This window comes from Natrix helvetica, assembly GCF_964273705.1.
Source record: "Natrix helvetica genome assembly, chromosome: 1".
NCBI lineage: Eukaryota > Metazoa > Chordata > Lepidosauria > Squamata > Natricidae > Natrix > Natrix helvetica.
Window position 1 is genome coordinate 271,453,591 of NC_138548.1, and position 10,804 is coordinate 271,464,394.

Consider the following 10,804-nt stretch of genomic DNA (forward strand, 5'->3'; position numbering starts at 1 on the left):
AAGTTTTAGGGCTGTTTTGAAACAAACTGTGCACACAGGAAAGCTCAGCGAACCGGTTTTACACCTGTTGAATCCCACCACTGGCTCTTGCCCTGCCTTCAGCACAAAGTCAGTTGGGTGACTTTGGAGCCAGCCATTACTCCCTTTCAACCACTTCTGAAATTTTACCAACAAAACTGTAGAGACCTGTCCAGGCAATTACTAAGAGTCATCGCTGCCTCAAAGGTGAGAATGAATGAATGAATGAATGAATGAATGAATGAATGAATGAATGAAGTCATCAAGAGGTTGAAGAGTCAAATGGCTGGTCTATGATTTTAAAGAATTAGAGATAACCATTTCATGTGCTGGATAACATTGGATAGAGCTGGAATTTTGACCAAGAGTTTGAATCATGGCCCTTAGAAGCTTGCATGCTAAAACTTTATGGACAGCAACCTAGCTCCTTTCCTCATAAGGGCAGACTGCAGATAAGACAACATGATATCCTGCTGGTTTCAAGATGGGGTTGAGGGGGAAAACATGGCAAAACCACTGAAGGTGGCCTGTGAATCTTTGCTACTCCAACCCAGATGGTTGCCAGGGATTAAAACAGGGCTCTTTTATATGCCGAATGGATGCTTAATCACTAAACCAATTCATTCCCTAAAACATAATTTAGCCTTACTGTTTTTTTCAAAGAGATTTCTACCAGCAAGAAAAGTTGTCTACATGTGCTAAAGCCTATTTTGGTTTTTTTTTTAAGTTTGTGTTTTAAAAATATGCCTGTTCTTGCTCTTCTGCGCGTGCTGAAGGATAAGAGTGTCCAAGTATTTTGCGGAATGAAATGTTGATAATTCTTCGTGCCACTGCAAATCAAACCCAGTCAGAATCAACAGATTTAGAGTTGTCCTTTATTCAATGACTGTTTGTACGGTGAAACCCTTTGCATCTTGTGCTTCTCTTTGCAGAGAAAAGAGCTTTGCAAGCCTATCTTGCAGGGCGACTGGAATGAGGAGGGACTCCTTAATGATATATGTAACCCCAGCATGTGATTGCTAACGTGGTACAACAATTACCTTCCTTTATAAAGATAGACGGGAATTGCTCTTGAAGAGGAAGATCATAATAACAGAGCTCAACGTTCTTGTGTTGTTTATATATACTGATTACAGTTTTATTGGTAGTTATTTAAGATATGAGAGCAAAAGACATCACGGGGTTACCATAATTATAGATGTCTATCTGCTGTTTAATATAATTGGATTTCTTACAGTAAAAAGAATGTTTGTGAATGTATCTATTTCCCCCCTCCCCCCGCATTATGTCATCTTTTTTAGGGCCATTTAAATAAGAAATTTCCCCTTGATAGAAAGGAGGACTGGTCAGCTTTTCATACTTCAGGAATTTAATTAGCCTGTCTTTAACATCCTCGGTGAAATCTGGAAACTGGAGGAGCAAAAGTGAATGGCACTCACCTTCTTAATGTTATGCCATTTTGCAAAAATAAGGGTGAACATAAATGAATATATTCATTCCTGATTCTTTCAGAAGGATCAAATAGGAAACAAACGTGAAAGCTTTATCCTGGTGTGAAATCAGTAGTATTCTGTCACTTTGTGTGGCTCTCAAAAAATAATAATATTATATTGTACTAAATTCTTTAAGGAAAAAAAATGGAGTCATTTTGGAATTAATCAGCGATTAATATTCTACTTTGCTGAGAATACTTTATAATGTATGCTTGAATCAAAAAACCTACTTTCTGTAAGCACACATTAATAATCAGCAGAATGGAATAAGATGAAAACAACATTTTCTTACACTGCACATTTCATTCTACTACACAGATTATCTAGAACCGTAAGTGCACGACACAAATGTTTATTTAAGTACCATTTCTATTGCTCATTCACTGCTGCTGGTACAACTAAGTTAATCAGTAAAACCAGAGTCTGTGTCCTATCTCTAAGCCAAGAGATGGTAAATTTCCTCCCTAACCAGCAAGCCGACTTGGAGAAATCAAAGAGGAGAGGAGAAGTGAAGGCAGTGGGTTGGTCCTTTGCCGGTAAGGCAATTCCGGCAGACACTGTAAGCAGCTCACATGGCTGCTGAACAGTCAGATGGTTTTGGGAGGGGCCCAAACCATTTTATCACACACACACACACACAGAGCTATCTGATATGCTGCAGCAAATCAACAAGCCAAAGAGTGGCAGAAAGGAATGCTGATGTATTTGAGGCTGAAGGATTCGGATGACAGGGCTGCTTTTATGCTTGGCGTTAGCAGAGAAGAAAGAGCAGAAAAACACTTAGTCATTGGGTAAAGTGAGGCTTGGATGGAATTTAATTCCTAAGAGGTGTTTTAGGATTATAAATAATATTAGCTTTCTGTATTTCCTTTTGTTAAGTTACTAGTTTATGTCTCTTGAACCCCCCGTTTTCAGGAAGGTGTTTTGGGTACTGTGAAAGGAAGATGTTTTTTTTATTTTATTTTAAATGTACTTGATTGGAGTCAGAAGGATTGCTCCATTGGCTGAGTCATGACAAATACTGATTTATCACTAATGGTTTTGAAGGCAGGCCATAGTATGACTTTGAACACCAGGACACCACAAAGTCTAGTGTTTTGTTTCCCTTCTTTCCACAAAGAAAGCAGAACGTGCACCCCCTTCTTGTAGCTTGCCAATATTATTCATTTAAGTTGGGGAAATACACGATGTCAAACTATTCATTTCTTTATTATATAAGGAATGAAATGGATCATTTGATAATGCCCCTTTGATCAGTTCCATGTCTACAGTACTTGTAGGATTCCATCCATCCCTGTATAATAAACAGGCAGTTGTGAACTAGATTCCAAATTCTACACTGCCTGTTTAGTTCCTCATGTTCTTCTCATATTTCTCAGCAGGTTGCCTGCTGAGAAAGCCTGTGATTTCATTCTTTGAACTATGGCCTGCAGTGTTTGGTTGTGATATTGTGATGTATGGAATAACGAGGCAGAGTCAACCACATACACATTCAATGGCCTAATGAGGCCTGATTTTTGGAGACAGCCTAAAGGGTTTTGCAAACCATTTTTTTATCTTCTTGTCTTTGTCCACCTGCACAGCTGAGCAGGCACTTGTTACCCTGTGTTAATTTATAGTTTAATAATTCCTTTGGATTAGAAACCTGCCTTTCCATTCCGCTCAGCCTGCTCTTTGTTTGCAAAATAACTTCAGGTTTGCTCAACAATGATCAGCATAGGGAAGAGAGCCAAACCTTACTGTAAATGATACACAAACTCTTCCCAACATAAAGGTCAGCTAGCTACTCCCACTTCTTCCCCTCTTCCTTCTGTTACTCAATATTTCTTCTGCCCATGTATATCTAGAAGAGGATGAATGTTAGAATGGTGGTCAGGAGGAGTGAATGACTCATGTAAATGTAAAACACAACTTACATATTAGGAGAGTTGGTTGAAAGAGTTTTGGATAATAATTCAAATGAGAGAATAAATTCAAAAGAGTAGGTTGCATTGCGGGACTCTGCTCCCATGTCCTCCATTTATTCAGGTTTGAGAAGAGTGACATGTAGCCTCAGCTGTGCACCTTTCCATGAAATAAGTGTTTGTGTTTAGACACACCCAATAAAACAGCCATCCTTTTTATAAGTATCCCCATGACATTTTCTCACATTCTGAAAGTGCTGAATAACTGCAAATAGTGCTGCGTACGTGTCTCAAATAATTGAACAATGTAGAATAAAGAAGCACTTAGGGAAAGTAGTGACATAATCAAATTTAAAGAACAGGACATTCAGATATGGGGGATAAGAGTGATAAAAGTTATTAGTCATTATGTCTATATATTACCTTCAGTACTATAGGTAGTCCTCAATTTATGACTGATTGCTTAGTTATGGATAGGAGCCATGGTGGCGCAGTGGTCAGGATGCAGTATTGCAGGCTACTTCTGCTGACTGCCGGCTGTCTGCAGTTTGGCAGTTTGAATCTCACCAGGCTCAAGCTTGACTCAGCCTTCCATCGTTCTGAGGTCTGTAAAAATGAGGACCCAGATTGTTGGGGGCAATAGGCTGACTCTGTAAGCTGCTTAGAGAGGGCTGTTTAAGCACTGTAAAGTGGTATATAAGTCTAAATGCTATTGCTCTGGATCAGCAGTGGAATTCACTTCCCTTCCCTACTGGTTTGCAAATGTGAGCACCTGTGCTGTGTCTGCGCATGTGCACCGCCTTCTGTGCATGCGCAGTGCTCGTGCATGACGTCAGGGTGGATGGGCGCAGCCTCCTGCAGCTGCCACTACAGGTTCACCCAAGCCGAAGAGAACAGGCTGAATACCACCTCTGCTATGGATCCACTTACCAAAAGCTAATTAATAATCTAATTTTGAAGTTACAATAGCCACACATGCCTCAAAGTCATGTCATTGCATTTTGCGTCTTTGGCAACCGGTTCACCTTTATGGCCATCTACCGTGTTCCCTGGCTACATGACTGCGACTTGTGACATTTCTTTTGCTGCTTTCCAGCCACTTCTTCCAGTTAGGGTAAAATTCATTCACTTAATGACCATATCATTCATTTACTGACCACCACATTCACTGTGGCATTTGCTTAAGGACTGTCCCCAAAATGTCATAAAATAGAGCCCAGTCACAAGGTAACCTGCTTAACAACCGCAACGACTTGCAAATATAATTCCAAACTCAATTATGGTCTCAAGTCAATGACTACTTGAAGTAAGCATATTGGTTGGTGAGGAATAATGTAGAAGCTTGTCAACTTTCCAAAGAAATCTAGTTTACCAACATGGCAAACCACGGGAGTAAATTGGTCTAATCAGCAGGGATCATGTAGGCATCGTTTCTACTTTAAGAACAAGTATAGCTAGCAAATGTTTATATACTGTATAGTGCACAAAAACATATAACTTATGGAGCTATATGTTTAGTAAATGGCTTATAGCCATTCTACTCAGTAAGGAAGTGAAAAAGAAGAGAGAGTCCTGAACTTCTGTACATGTTACTTTGGGGATCTATCCCACCAATGATGTCATTTCTTTATCCTCCTTTGGGCAGAGAAAAGGGCTGAATTCTGACATGCTGAAAGCCTGAGCATTTGACTTGCTGCACCGGAGAGGCTAATATCTATCTAAAAGCCACTCACTGTCTCAGGGCCAGAAAAGCAAAGGTGAAATCAAGGGCAGGTGTTCTTGGCAGAAGTACAAGATCATCTATCCTGGAGGCCCAAGGGATGCAGAAGATGAGAAAATGTTGGAGGAGGTTAGTGTTTTGGGACCCTGAATATTGATGATTCTTTGGTTTATATGCCATTTTAAGTCTATGTTTGGAGCATGGTGGTTAGGATGCTGAGTTGACAATTAGCAAGCCTGCAGTTGGGACCCGAGTGCTGCTGTGTAATGGGGTGAGCTTCCATCATTCGCTCCAGCTCCTGCTGACTCAGCAGTTTGAAAGAGGGTGACTGCAAATAGTTACTGTATTTTTCCATGTATAAGACACTATTTTTTCTTTAAAATGTTTACTTGAAAATGGATGGGTGTCTTATATACAGGAGGCCGAGAGAAGGCTTGGCCCATCCCCTTCCTCCAGCTCTGTCAGACAAACCTCTACCTAATATGCAGCTCTGTTATTCCTCTCTATTGTAGTTTCACATTGCCACTCTAGATTTTATCTCTATTGTTCCTGTGATGCATTTCCTGTTCTTGTATTACTCACTCTTTAATAAGGTGGTTTCTGCACAGTGGTGGCTTGTAGTGTGCTTACTTACATGAAACATGGGGGCATCCTATACATGGGGGCATCTTATAGATGGAAAAATACGGTAAATGGGTACCACTTTAGTGGGCAACTTAATGCAGACATAAAAGGAGCCCCCAAACCAGCATCCCTGGGCAACAGTTATGTCACTGGCTAATCCTTGGTGGTTCCGACATGAGAGAGAGAGAGAGAGAGTCTGTATTAGAGCACAGAATATATAGTCTTCAGATTTCCTGTCTCAAAATGGCAGGACAATATTCTGGTGGTTTGATAGTATAGGTAGTCCTTGACTTACAACCATTCGTTTAGTGACTGTTCGAAATTACAATTGAAAAAAGTGACTTGTGACCCTTTTTCACACTTACAACCATTGTAGAATTCCCATGGTCATGTGACCAAAATTCAGAGGTTTGGCAACTGGTTTGTGGTTATCAGGGATGGGTTCCTGCCAGTTCTAACCTCTTCTATAGAACAGGTTCCAGCTCCCTCCCCCCGCCCATTCGCACATCATCAAGATGAAGACTGAGAGGAGGAATTCTGGGACTTGAAGTCCACAAGTCTTAAAGCTGTCAAGTTTGAACATCCCTGGGAGTTTTTTTCTAAAGGGTTAGGGGTGCAAGGGTCTTGTAACTTAACAGCTTTAAGACTTGCGTGCTTCAAACGCCAGAGTGTCTGACCCAACATTTTGGTTGCTAAGCAAGAATGTTGTTAAGTGAGTTTCACCACATTTTACAAGTTGACCACGCCCACCCAGTCACATGACTGCCAAGCCACTCCCTCTCAGTCACATGGCTGGCAAGCCACTCCCACCCGATCACATGGCTGGCAAGCCACTCTCACAAAGCAGGCCACACCTACAGAAGAGGTTCTAAAAATTTTGAAACCCTCCACTGATAGTTATGATGGATGCAGCATCCCGGTGTCATATGAATACTTTTAGGACTTTCTAACAAACAAAGTCAATAGAGAAGTCAGATTCCTTTAATAACTGTATTAGTAACTTAACAACTGCAGTGATTCTCTTAACAACTGTGGCAAGAAAGGTTGTAAAATGGGGCAAAACTAACTTAATGACTGTCTTGCTCAGCAATGGAAATGTTGGGCTCAATTGTGGTCCTATGTCTTGGACAATCTGCATGTTCAAAAGGGGTTCCAGAGATCAGGAAAAATAAAGACCTACAAGAGCAACATTTAGACTCGGAGTTTCTTACCTCTTTTTCTTTCCTCCATAATCCCTTTCCTGCTTAGTTCTTAGCAGCAGGTGTGTTTCTGATCTCAGGCCTATTTGGGGAGAAAGTGGCTGGAAACGGATTGAGTTTGTAAGAATTGAATAGGAAAAAAATTAATCATTACATTTGCCTGGTTTGCTTTTATAAATGGCCTTTTGTACTAGATTTGCAGATATTTGAGTGTCTTATTTGCTTTAGCATGTCGATCTGACCAAATTTTGCCAGTGAATAATTGTTCAAGCCAGTCAAATGTATACTTGATTCCTTTTATTTTTCCATCATTACTGTTAGCTGCTTGTGGTGAGTGGAATTCACAGAAGGATCAGCTCATGTTTAAAAAACTCAATGCAAAACTGATGATAAGGAACATATCTTCTTCTTTTAACAAAACAATCCACAATTGCCATCCATAGGTCATCATTAAATGCATTTCCTTGTAAACAAATATCCAGTATCAACAACTGAAATCTCTCCTCTATTTCTTTTCAGGAAACAGGATTTACCATTCTGGGTTTCAGCACAATAAAAACGAACAAGCGTGTCCTGGAAGATACCCTGATCTTTGACTTCAGTGTTGTCATGTAGCTGAATGAACCAAGAGCATTTAATTGCCTTCTTCAGGTTGTTTTGCTTCAGTGTCACAGTGCAGTCACGTCTGTAATGTGGTCCTAAGTACATTTACTTAGAATAAAGCACACTTGAGTTCAATGTTATTTATTCTGCAAAAAGTAAGTTGAGAATTGCTACTTTAATTATTTTACTTTTCTATTCAGCCTGTCAAAACTATCCCAACTTTTGCCTACCAAAACTTGGCAGTTGTTACCATGGTGTCTTTGTGTCACTGGGGTAACCTTTGGGGAAAAACATTTGAACAGTGCATTAGTTCCCACATAATACATTGAATTACAAAGACAGAAACGATTTCTTGTTTCTATTTCAAATTCATAATGAAAGAAAAAAATCATGATAAGACTTTACTTGGATTGTATCATTTTGGCTTATATGTATGGGGTGATGTTTGTGCTCAGCCTAGGAAGAGGAGCCACCTACAAACCCATCCAGCAAGATCATCTGAGAGACAAGCACTGGCTTTAAATGGGACATGGTGATCAAAGCGCCATCTCTTTTTAACACGCATCACTTGTTTGCATCCACATTTTGAAGCCACTGTCCATTGCTAAAGATGTCCCGTGTGTTTGCATGTGGCTCTCATAATTCCCCCTTCCCCCTGGTCTTTGAACTCCCCTTTGATAATTATTGCCAAAATAGCAATAATTACAAAGAGTTTAGAGTAGACCTCATCCTCTTTGTCACTGTTTGTAACCAGCTTTGAAGAAAGGAGAACCACTCTAGCAGAAAGTAGTTGATGACATTGAAAACTGCTTGGGAATTAAGCTGCTGGCCAAGATAGATTCACTGCCCCACCCCATCCCAAGCTCACTAGAGGTCATTGACAAGTGCGATCAATGCCATCTCACTGCTAATGCCAGGTTTGAATTCTGACTGAAAAGAATCCCGTAATTCATTTTCTCCCTTTGGAGCTGGAAACTGGGAATCTCGTCAACAAGTTTTATTAAAAAGGGAAGATTGATCCTGGATTAAAAACTGTCCAGCTCTGTTGAATGGAGTGAAGGCGTCTTGTACAAAGGATAAACCCTGCCTCTTCAAGAGCTGGCAGCAGTACTCCATCCCTCAATGTAATATTTACCACCACAAGTGGTAAGTAGAAGGCCTTCTAGGAAGCTTTTACTGCCAGGAGTAACAAAGATCTAAAATGCAGGTGTCCAAACGTATAACACTAAGGACTCCGTCTGTTTCGTCAGGACTTAACAGGATCAAACTCTCCCCAGAAAACTGAAGACTATACTTTAGTCAACTCTGTAGAACTTGAGCAGCCGAAGTGCAACTCAGAGTGAATCCAATCGATTTTATCTGACAAATGCCTAGACTAATCCTCACAATGAGTCTACAAGTGTTCCCCTAACTCATCCTAAGAGAGCAAGTTACCTTAAACAGGGCTGATGGTCAGCGTTCTTCAGACACAATAACAGCACGGAAATAATTTCATTTTGCTGTTCTTATTGCCACAGGGTAATCCTTAAGAAAGTCTCTTACTCATGCTAATAAAATAATAAATCAAACTAATAAAATCAAGCTTCAGTAACACTATCAAAGCTATTAAATGGTGTCCCAGATACAGATTTCAGACAATAAATGCCCTTCTGAATAGTTCAATTACAAGGTCTCCCTGAAGCTTATGGACAAGGGTAGCATCGAGTGCTTTGTAGGAAGGCTATTTTATAAGACTGGCACTGTCATTGGAGAAACAGACACTTCTCTGTCTCCTTCTGCAAGATATGGAACCTAAATTTTAAGCGAAGGAAAATGTAAGATTATATTTTTCCCGTTTCTCTGAAACCTACATTGTTAAACGTAGAAACGTGACCGGGAGTCAACCAGAGTTGGCTGAAAGATTGGTGGTACTATAAATATTTTAAATAAATAAATAAAATTAAGAAATAAAATCTTTAAGCCCAGATGATATTCTGGATGTTGGGTACTGGCAATTTGGAAGGTGTATGCATAATTCAGGATATTTGTATTGACCCAAGTGGGCAAGGCAGCAAATGGTCCAGCAAATGGCCCTACAATAACTGGTTAGTTTTTATCCCCATGCGACCCTGAAGGCAGCCACACTCAGCCCCCCCCCAAATAACAGCCCCTATAGTACAAAAAAAGCCCACAGAGTAGGAGCATGATCACAGGACAAGGTCCAGGGTTCCAAGTCCATTCCACAAGCCACAGTCCAGTCAGAAGACAACGGCAATCCTCAAGGCAAAAAAAAGGTCCTAGGCAAGAAGCGGTTGCAAGGGCATAGTGAAGCAAAGGCCAAACGCAGTCCACAAGAGAAGGGCAAGATCCAAGACAAAAGGCGAAGAGCAATCTTTAAAGCAAGTCAAGTCAAAGAGCAACAGGCATGAGCCAAAGCCGGGGGAGTGTAATCCAAAGCAAATAATTGTTCCTGACAAAGGCTAACTCCTCACGCCTTCTCCTTAAGTTACTCCACTCCAGGTGTTCCTTGTGAAGAGAGGTGGGGTGACCTCCTCCTTGCAGCTCTTCTCTTGGCTTGCCTACCCTCTGCTCTCCTTGCCCTTGGATCGAGTGGTGGAGATCTGCTGCCTATTAGCACCACTGCCTGTCAGCAGTTGATCCTCCCCTGTGTCTGTGCAGGCAGGCACCTCTCTATCTGGTCTTCAACCTCCCCCAATATCTGAGAGGCCCAGAATAGCATTGTTCTCGGCCCCTGGCTTCTCCAAGCATGCCAAGGGAGAGTACCATCCCTCGCTGACGGTCCCTGTTTCAACTCCTCATCCGAACTGGGCTCCAATGGAGCCATGATAATGTTCTTGTTTCTATTCCATATGTTAATACCAAGGGTGGGCTCTGGGGGTTCGCATGGGTTTGGATGATCCTCTAGCTAGGATACTGCCCAGTTCGATGAACCCCCAAATTACACCCCTAGCTGGCCATGCCCACCCCACCCTGCCCACCCCAGGAGTCTCCACATGGCCCTTTCATCATGCCAGGTAAGTGCAGGGCCCACACAGATGCTCATGAAGGAGGGGAAAGGGGCCTACCGGAGGTTCCAGAAGTCCGGAAACAAGCCTGTTTCCAGCCTCCGGAGCCCAGGGGAAGCAGTTTTCACCATCCTGGAGGCTCAAGGAAAGCCTCCAGAGCCTGGAGAGAGCAGAAAATGGGCCTAGTGGAAGTTCCAGGAGTCCGGAAACAGGTCTGCTTCCGGTCTCTGGAGGGCCT

At 41.6% G+C, this 10,804-nt stretch overlaps 1 long non-coding RNA gene across 1 annotated transcript; it reads left to right on the forward strand.

Moving 5' to 3' along the window:
* The first annotated feature begins 2,183 nt into the window (after positions 1–2,183).
* Positions 2,184–7,678, forward strand: LOC309386823. Its single transcript, XR_014174505.1, has 3 exons — positions 2,184–2,302; positions 5,061–5,264; positions 7,478–7,678. It is a non-coding gene; the product is annotated as an uncharacterized lncRNA (long non-coding RNA).
* Positions 7,679–10,804: the final 3,126 nt, after the last annotated feature.